Source organism: Cucurbita maxima, unplaced genomic scaffold (genome assembly GCF_002738345.1).
Source record: "Cucurbita maxima cultivar Rimu unplaced genomic scaffold, Cmax_1.0 Cma_Scf01185, whole genome shotgun sequence".
In the NCBI taxonomy this organism is placed as follows: Eukaryota; Viridiplantae; Streptophyta; class Magnoliopsida; order Cucurbitales; family Cucurbitaceae; genus Cucurbita; species Cucurbita maxima.
In genome coordinates this window covers 1-6,516 of record NW_019273201.1, presented here as the reverse complement: position 1 = coordinate 6,516, position 6,516 = coordinate 1, and the positions used below count along the sequence as shown (strand labels likewise).

General features: G+C 42.5%; 33 non-coding genes across 33 annotated transcripts; all 33 read left to right on the top strand.

Moving 5' to 3' along the window:
* The first annotated feature begins 71 nt into the window (after nucleotides 1–71).
* On the top strand, nucleotides 72–143 carry TRNAG-UCC. Its single transcript has one exon. It is a non-coding gene; the product is annotated as a tRNA-Gly (tRNA).
* Nucleotides 144–256: 113 nt separating this feature from the next.
* Nucleotides 257–328, top strand: TRNAG-UCC. The gene has a single exon. It is a non-coding gene; the product is annotated as a tRNA-Gly (tRNA).
* Nucleotides 329–441: 113 nt separating this feature from the next.
* TRNAG-UCC lies at nucleotides 442–513 on the top strand. The gene has a single exon. It is a non-coding gene; the product is annotated as a tRNA-Gly (tRNA).
* A 113-nt stretch (nucleotides 514–626) lies between these two features.
* Nucleotides 627–698, top strand: TRNAG-UCC. Its single transcript has one exon. It is a non-coding gene; the product is annotated as a tRNA-Gly (tRNA).
* Nucleotides 699–811: 113 nt separating this feature from the next.
* TRNAG-UCC lies at nucleotides 812–883 on the top strand. Its single transcript has one exon. It is a non-coding gene; the product is annotated as a tRNA-Gly (tRNA).
* A 113-nt stretch (nucleotides 884–996) lies between these two features.
* TRNAG-UCC lies at nucleotides 997–1,068 on the top strand. The gene has a single exon. It is a non-coding gene; the product is annotated as a tRNA-Gly (tRNA).
* Nucleotides 1,069–1,181: 113 nt separating this feature from the next.
* Nucleotides 1,182–1,253, top strand: TRNAG-UCC. The gene has a single exon. It is a non-coding gene; the product is annotated as a tRNA-Gly (tRNA).
* Nucleotides 1,254–1,366: 113 nt separating this feature from the next.
* Nucleotides 1,367–1,438, top strand: TRNAG-UCC. The gene has a single exon. It is a non-coding gene; the product is annotated as a tRNA-Gly (tRNA).
* A 113-nt stretch (nucleotides 1,439–1,551) lies between these two features.
* TRNAG-UCC lies at nucleotides 1,552–1,623 on the top strand. The gene has a single exon. It is a non-coding gene; the product is annotated as a tRNA-Gly (tRNA).
* A 113-nt stretch (nucleotides 1,624–1,736) lies between these two features.
* Nucleotides 1,737–1,808, top strand: TRNAG-UCC. Its single transcript has one exon. It is a non-coding gene; the product is annotated as a tRNA-Gly (tRNA).
* Nucleotides 1,809–1,921: 113 nt separating this feature from the next.
* TRNAG-UCC lies at nucleotides 1,922–1,993 on the top strand. Its single transcript has one exon. It is a non-coding gene; the product is annotated as a tRNA-Gly (tRNA).
* A 113-nt stretch (nucleotides 1,994–2,106) lies between these two features.
* TRNAG-UCC lies at nucleotides 2,107–2,178 on the top strand. The gene has a single exon. It is a non-coding gene; the product is annotated as a tRNA-Gly (tRNA).
* A 113-nt stretch (nucleotides 2,179–2,291) lies between these two features.
* Nucleotides 2,292–2,363, top strand: TRNAG-UCC. The gene has a single exon. It is a non-coding gene; the product is annotated as a tRNA-Gly (tRNA).
* Nucleotides 2,364–2,476: 113 nt separating this feature from the next.
* On the top strand, nucleotides 2,477–2,548 carry TRNAG-UCC. Its single transcript has one exon. It is a non-coding gene; the product is annotated as a tRNA-Gly (tRNA).
* Nucleotides 2,549–2,661: 113 nt separating this feature from the next.
* Nucleotides 2,662–2,733, top strand: TRNAG-UCC. The gene has a single exon. It is a non-coding gene; the product is annotated as a tRNA-Gly (tRNA).
* Nucleotides 2,734–2,846: 113 nt separating this feature from the next.
* Nucleotides 2,847–2,918, top strand: TRNAG-UCC. The gene has a single exon. It is a non-coding gene; the product is annotated as a tRNA-Gly (tRNA).
* Nucleotides 2,919–3,031: 113 nt separating this feature from the next.
* TRNAG-UCC lies at nucleotides 3,032–3,103 on the top strand. Its single transcript has one exon. It is a non-coding gene; the product is annotated as a tRNA-Gly (tRNA).
* A 113-nt stretch (nucleotides 3,104–3,216) lies between these two features.
* Nucleotides 3,217–3,288, top strand: TRNAG-UCC. The gene has a single exon. It is a non-coding gene; the product is annotated as a tRNA-Gly (tRNA).
* Nucleotides 3,289–3,401: 113 nt separating this feature from the next.
* On the top strand, nucleotides 3,402–3,473 carry TRNAG-UCC. The gene has a single exon. It is a non-coding gene; the product is annotated as a tRNA-Gly (tRNA).
* A 113-nt stretch (nucleotides 3,474–3,586) lies between these two features.
* TRNAG-UCC lies at nucleotides 3,587–3,658 on the top strand. Its single transcript has one exon. It is a non-coding gene; the product is annotated as a tRNA-Gly (tRNA).
* A 113-nt stretch (nucleotides 3,659–3,771) lies between these two features.
* On the top strand, nucleotides 3,772–3,843 carry TRNAG-UCC. Its single transcript has one exon. It is a non-coding gene; the product is annotated as a tRNA-Gly (tRNA).
* A 113-nt stretch (nucleotides 3,844–3,956) lies between these two features.
* On the top strand, nucleotides 3,957–4,028 carry TRNAG-UCC. The gene has a single exon. It is a non-coding gene; the product is annotated as a tRNA-Gly (tRNA).
* Nucleotides 4,029–4,141: 113 nt separating this feature from the next.
* TRNAG-UCC lies at nucleotides 4,142–4,213 on the top strand. The gene has a single exon. It is a non-coding gene; the product is annotated as a tRNA-Gly (tRNA).
* Nucleotides 4,214–4,326: 113 nt separating this feature from the next.
* TRNAG-UCC lies at nucleotides 4,327–4,398 on the top strand. Its single transcript has one exon. It is a non-coding gene; the product is annotated as a tRNA-Gly (tRNA).
* Nucleotides 4,399–4,511: 113 nt separating this feature from the next.
* On the top strand, nucleotides 4,512–4,583 carry TRNAG-UCC. Its single transcript has one exon. It is a non-coding gene; the product is annotated as a tRNA-Gly (tRNA).
* A 113-nt stretch (nucleotides 4,584–4,696) lies between these two features.
* TRNAE-UUC lies at nucleotides 4,697–4,768 on the top strand. Its single transcript has one exon. It is a non-coding gene; the product is annotated as a tRNA-Glu (tRNA).
* Nucleotides 4,769–4,882: 114 nt separating this feature from the next.
* On the top strand, nucleotides 4,883–4,954 carry TRNAG-UCC. Its single transcript has one exon. It is a non-coding gene; the product is annotated as a tRNA-Gly (tRNA).
* A 113-nt stretch (nucleotides 4,955–5,067) lies between these two features.
* On the top strand, nucleotides 5,068–5,139 carry TRNAG-UCC. The gene has a single exon. It is a non-coding gene; the product is annotated as a tRNA-Gly (tRNA).
* Nucleotides 5,140–5,252: 113 nt separating this feature from the next.
* TRNAR-UCU lies at nucleotides 5,253–5,324 on the top strand. Its single transcript has one exon. It is a non-coding gene; the product is annotated as a tRNA-Arg (tRNA).
* Nucleotides 5,325–5,689: 365 nt separating this feature from the next.
* Nucleotides 5,690–5,761, top strand: TRNAG-UCC. Its single transcript has one exon. It is a non-coding gene; the product is annotated as a tRNA-Gly (tRNA).
* A 114-nt stretch (nucleotides 5,762–5,875) lies between these two features.
* On the top strand, nucleotides 5,876–5,947 carry TRNAG-UCC. Its single transcript has one exon. It is a non-coding gene; the product is annotated as a tRNA-Gly (tRNA).
* A 113-nt stretch (nucleotides 5,948–6,060) lies between these two features.
* TRNAG-UCC lies at nucleotides 6,061–6,132 on the top strand. Its single transcript has one exon. It is a non-coding gene; the product is annotated as a tRNA-Gly (tRNA).
* Nucleotides 6,133–6,245: 113 nt separating this feature from the next.
* On the top strand, nucleotides 6,246–6,317 carry TRNAG-UCC. The gene has a single exon. It is a non-coding gene; the product is annotated as a tRNA-Gly (tRNA).
* Nucleotides 6,318–6,516: the final 199 nt, after the last annotated feature.

The window sequence follows — 6,516 nt, the reverse complement described above, 5'->3', positions numbered from 1 at the left end:
CTTCATTCCATTCCAACGGTTAGGATACTGTGTCCAGGTCTTTGCTCACAGTCAGTGTCATTGTAATTCTTGCGTTTGTAGTCCAACGGTTAGGATAATTGCCTTCCAAGCAATAGACCCGGGTTCAACTCCTGGCAAACGCAATCTTGAGCTTCACTATCACGGTAACTAAATACAATTTTGAGCTTCATTCCATTCCAACCGTTAGGATACTGTGTCCAGGTCTTTGCTCACAGTCAGTGTCATTGTAATTCTTGCGTTTGTAGTCCAACGGTTAGGATAATTGCCTTCCAAGCAATAGACCCGGGTTCAACTCCCGGCAAACGCAATTTTGAGCTTCACTATCACGGTAACTTAATACAATTTTGAACTTCATTCTATTCCAACGGTTAGGATACCGTGTCCAGGTCTTTGCTCACAGTCACTGTCATTGTAATTCTTGCGTTTGTAGTCCAACGGTTAGGATAATTGCCTTCCAAGCAATAGACCCGGGTTCAACTCCCGGCAAACGCAATTTTGAGCTTCACTATCACGGTAACTTAATACAATTTTGAACTTCATTCTATTCCAACGGTTAGGATACCGTGTCCAGGTCTTTGCTCACAGTCACTGTCATTGTAATTCTTGCGTTTGTAGTCCAACGGTTAGGATAATTGCCTTCCAAGCAATAGACCCGGGTTCAACTCCCGGCAAACGCAATTTTGAGCTTCACTATCACGGTAACTTAATACAATTTTGAACTTCATTCTATTCCAACGGTTAGGATACCGTGTCCAGGTCTTTGCTCACAGTCACTGTCATTGTAATTCTTGCGTTTGTAGTCCAACGGTTAGGATAATTGCCTTCCAAGCAATAGACCCGGGTTCAACTCCCGGCAAACGCAATTTTGAGCTTCACTATCACGGTAACTTAATACAATTTTGAACTTCATTCTATTCCAACGGTTAGGATACCGTGTCCAGGTCTTTGCTCACAGTCACTGTCATTGTAATTCTTGCGTTTGTAGTCCAACGGTTAGGATAATTGCCTTCCAAGCAATAGACCTGGGTTCAACTCCCGGCAAACGCAATTTTGAGCTTCACTATCACGGTAACTTAATACAATTTTGAACTTCATTCTATTCCAACGGTTAGGATACCGTGTCCAGGTCTTTGCTCACAGTCACTGTCATTGTAATTCTTGCGTTTGTAGTCCAACGGTTAGGATAATTGCCTTCCAAGCAATAGACCCGGGTTCAACTCCCGGCAAACGCAATTTTGAGCTTCACTATCACGGTAACTTAATACAATTTTGAACTTCATTCTATTCCAACGGTTAGGATACCGTGTCCAGGTCTTTGCTCACAGTCACTGTCATTGTAATTCTTGCGTTTGTAGTCCAACGGTTAGGATAATTGCCTTCCAAGCAATAGACCCGGGTTCAACTCCCGGCAAACGCAATTTTGAGCTTCACTATCACGGTAACTTAATACAATTTTGAACTTCATTCTATTCCAACGGTTAGGATACCGTGTCCAGGTCTTTGCTCACAGTCACTGTCATTGTAATTCTTGCGTTTGTAGTCCAACGGTTAGGATAATTGCCTTCCAAGCAATAGACCCGGGTTCAACTCCCGGCAAACGCAATTTTGAGCTTCACTATCACGGTAACTTAATACAATTTTGAACTTCATTCTATTCCAACGGTTAGGATACCGTGTCCAGGTCTTTGCTCACAGTCACTGTCATTGTAATTCTTGCGTTTGTAGTCCAACGGTTAGGATAATTGCCTTCCAAGCAATAGACCCGGGTTCAACTCCCGGCAAACGCAATTTTGAGCTTCACTATCACGGTAACTTAATACAATTTTGAACTTCATTCTATTCCAACGGTTAGGATACCGTGTCCAGGTCTTTGCTCACAGTCACTGTCATTGTAATTCTTGCGTTTGTAGTCCAACGGTTAGGATAATTGCCTTCCAAGCAATAGACCCGGGTTCAACTCCCGGCAAACGCAATTTTGAGCTTCACTATCACGGTAACTTAATACAATTTTGAACTTCATTCTATTCCAACGGTTAGGATACCGTGTCCAGGTCTTTGCTCACAGTCACTGTCATTGTAATTCTTGCGTTTGTAGTCCAACGGTTAGGATAATTGCCTTCCAAGCAATAGACCCGGGTTCAACTCCCGGCAAACGCAATTTTGAGCTTCACTATCACGGTAACTTAATACAATTTTGAACTTCATTCTATTCCAACGGTTAGGATACCGTGTCCAGGTCTTTGCTCACAGTCACTGTCATTGTAATTCTTGCGTTTGTAGTCCAACGGTTAGGATAATTGCCTTCCAAGCAATAGACCCGGGTTCAACTCCCGGCAAACGCAATTTTGAGCTTCACTATCACGGTAACTTAATACAATTTTGAACTTCATTCTATTCCAACGGTTAGGATACCGTGTCCAGGTCTTTGCTCACAGTCACTGTCATTGTAATTCTTGCGTTTGTAGTCCAACGGTTAGGATAATTGCCTTCCAAGCAATAGACCCGGGTTCAACTCCCGGCAAACGCAATTTTGAGCTTCACTATCACGGTAACTTAATACAATTTTGAACTTCATTCTATTCCAACGGTTAGGATACCGTGTCCAGGTCTTTGCTCACAGTCACTGTCATTGTAATTCTTGCGTTTGTAGTCCAACGGTTAGGATAATTGCCTTCCAAGCAATAGACCCGGGTTCAACTCCCGGCAAACGCAATTTTGAGCTTCACTATCACGGTAACTTAATACAATTTTGAACTTCATTCTATTCCAACGGTTAGGATACCGTGTCCAGGTCTTTGCTCACAGTCACTGTCATTGTAATTCTTGCGTTTGTAGTCCAACGGTTAGGATAATTGCCTTCCAAGCAATAGACCCGGGTTCAACTCCCGGCAAACGCAATTTTGAGCTTCACTATCACGGTAACTTAATACAATTTTGAACTTCATTCTATTCCAACGGTTAGGATACCGTGTCCAGGTCTTTGCTCACAGTCACTGTCATTGTAATTCTTGCGTTTGTAGTCCAACGGTTAGGATAATTGCCTTCCAAGCAATAGACCCGGGTTCAACTCCCGGCAAACGCAATTTTGAGCTTCACTATCACGGTAACTTAATACAATTTTGAACTTCATTCTATTCCAACGGTTAGGATACCGTGTCCAGGTCTTTGCTCACAGTCACTGTCATTGTAATTCTTGCGTTTGTAGTCCAACGGTTAGGATAATTGCCTTCCAAGCAATAGACCCGGGTTCAACTCCCGGCAAACGCAATTTTGAGCTTCACTATCACGGTAACTTAATACAATTTTGAACTTCATTCTATTCCAACGGTTAGGATACCGTGTCCAGGTCTTTGCTCACAGTCACTGTCATTGTAATTCTTGCGTTTGTAGTCCAACGGTTAGGATAATTGCCTTCCAAGCAATAGACCCGGGTTCAACTCCCGGCAAACGCAATTTTGAGCTTCACTATCACGGTAACTTAATACAATTTTGAACTTCATTCTATTCCAACGGTTAGGATACCGTGTCCAGGTCTTTGCTCACAGTCACTGTCATTGTAATTCTTGCGTTTGTAGTCCAACGGTTAGGATAATTGCCTTCCAAGCAATAGACCCGGGTTCAACTCCCGGCAAACGCAATTTTGAGCTTCACTATCACGGTAACTTAATACAATTTTGAACTTCATTCTATTCCAACGGTTAGGATACCGTGTCCAGGTCTTTGCTCACAGTCACTGTCATTGTAATTCTTGCGTTTGTAGTCCAACGGTTAGGATAATTGCCTTCCAAGCAATAGACCCGGGTTCAACTCCCGGCAAACGCAATTTTGAGCTTCACTATCACGGTAACTTAATACAATTTTGAACTTCATTCTATTCCAACGGTTAGGATACCGTGTCCAGGTCTTTGCTCACAGTCAGTGTCATTGTAATTCTTGCGTTTGTAGTCCAACGGTTAGGATAATTGCCTTCCAAGCAATAGACCCGGGTTCAACTCCCGGCAAACGCAATTTTGAGCTTCACTATCACGGTAACTTAATACAATTTTGAACTTCATTCTATTCCAACGGTTAGGATACCGTGTCCAGGTCTTTGCTCACAGTCACTGTCATTGTAATTCTTGCGTTTGTAGTCCAACGGTTAGGATAATTGCCTTCCAAGCAATAGACCCGGGTTCAACTCCCGGCAAACGCAATTTTGAGCTTCACTATCACGGTAACTTAATACAATTTTGAACTTCATTCTATTCCAACGGTTAGGATACTGTGTCCAGGTCTTTGCTCACAGTCAATGTCATTGTAATTCTTGCGTTTGTAGTCCAACGGTTAGGATAATTGCCTTCCAAGCAATAGACCCGGGTTCAACTCCCGGCAAACACAATTTTGAGCTTCACTATCACGGTAACTTAATACAAATTTGAACTTCATTCTTTTCCAACGGTTAGGATACCGTGTCCAGGTGTTTGCTCACAGTCAGTGTCATTGTAATTCTTGCGTTTGTAGTCCAATGGTTAGGATAATTACCTTCCAAGCAATAGACCCGGGTTCAACTCCCGGCAAACACAATTTTGAGCTTCACTATCACGATAACTTAATACAATTTAGAACTTCATTCTATTCCAATGGTTAGGATACCGTGTCTAGGTCTTTGCTCACAGTCACTATCATTGTAATTCTGGCGTTTGTAGTCCAACAGTTAGGATAATTGCCTTTCAAGCAATAGACCCGGGTTCAACTCCCGGCAAATGAAATTTTTGAGCTTCACTATCACGGTAACTTAATACAATTTTGAACTTCATTCTATTCCAACGGTTAGGATACCGTGTCCAGGTCTTTGCTCACAGTCAGTGTCATTGTAATTCTTGCGTTTGTAGTCCAACGGTTAGGATAATTGCCTTCCAAGCAATAGACCCGGGTTCAACTCTCGGCAAACGCAATTTTGAGCTTCACTATCACGGTAACTTAATACAATTTTGAACTTCATTCCATTCCAACGGTTAGGATACTGTGTCCAGGTCTTTGCTCACAGTCAGTGTCATTGTAATTCTTGCGTTTGTAGTCCAACGGTTAGGATAATTGCCTTCCAAGCAATAGACCCGGGTTCAACTCCCGGCAAACGCAATCTTGAGCTTCACTATCACGGTAACTAAATACAATTTTGAGCTTCATTCCATTCCAACCGTTAGGATACTGTGTCCAGGTCTTTGCTCACAGTCAGTGTCATTGTAATTCTTGCGTTTGTAGTCCAACGGTTAGGATAATTGCCTTCTATGCAATAGACCCGGGTTCAACTCTCGGCAAACGCAATCTTGAGCTTCACTATCACGGTAACTAAATACAATTTTGAGCTTCATTCCATTCCAACCGTTAGGATACCGTGTCCAGGTCTTTGCTCACAGTCAATACAATTTTGAGCTTCATTCCATTCCAACCGTTAGGATACCGTGTCCAGGTCTTTGCTCACAGTCAGTGTCATTTTTATTCTTGCGTTTGTAGTCCAACGGTTAGGATAATTGCCTTCCAAGAAATAGACCTGGGTTCAACTCTTGGCAAACGCAATTTTGAGCTTCACTATCACGGTAACTTAATACAATTTTGAACTTCATTCTATTCCAACGGTTAGGATACCGTGTCCAGGTCTTTGCTCACAGTCAGTGTCATTGTAATTCTGGCGTTTGTAGTCCAACGGTTAGGATAATTGCCTTCCAAGCAATAGACCCGGGTTCAACTCCCGGCAAATGAAATTTTTGAGCTTCACTATCACGGTAACTTAATACAATTTTGAACTTCATTCTATTCCAACGGTTAGGATACCGTGTCCAGGTCTTTGCTCACAGTCACTGTCATTGTAATTTTGGCGTTTGTAGTCCAACGGTTAGGATAATTGCCTTCCAAGCAATAGACCCGGGTTCAACTCTCGGCAAACGCAATTTTGAGCTTCACTATCACGGTAACTTAATACAATTTTGAACTTCATTCCATTCCAACGGTTAGGATACTGTGTCCAGGTCTTTGCTCACAGTCACTGTCATTGTAATTCTTGCGTTTGTAGTCCAACGGTTAGGATAATTGCCTTCCAAGCAATAGACCCGGGTTCAACTCCCGGCAAACGCAATTTTGAGCTTCACTATCACGGTAACTTAATACAAATTTGAACTTCATTCTATTCCAACGGTTAGGATACCGTGTCCAGGTCTTTGCTCACAGTCAGTGTCATTGTAATTCTTGCGTTTGTAGTCCAACGGTTAGGATAATTGCCTTCCAAGCAATAGACCCGGGTTCAACTCCCGGCAAACGCAATTTTGAGCTTCACTATCACGGTAACTTAATACAATTTTGAACTTCATTCTATTCCAACGGTTAGGATACCGTGTCCAGGTCTTTGCTCACAGTCACTATCAGGTCTTTGCTCACAGTCACTGTCATTGTAATTCTGGCGTTTGTAGTCCAACGGTTAGGATAATTGCCTTCCAAGCAATAGACTCGGGTTCAACTCCC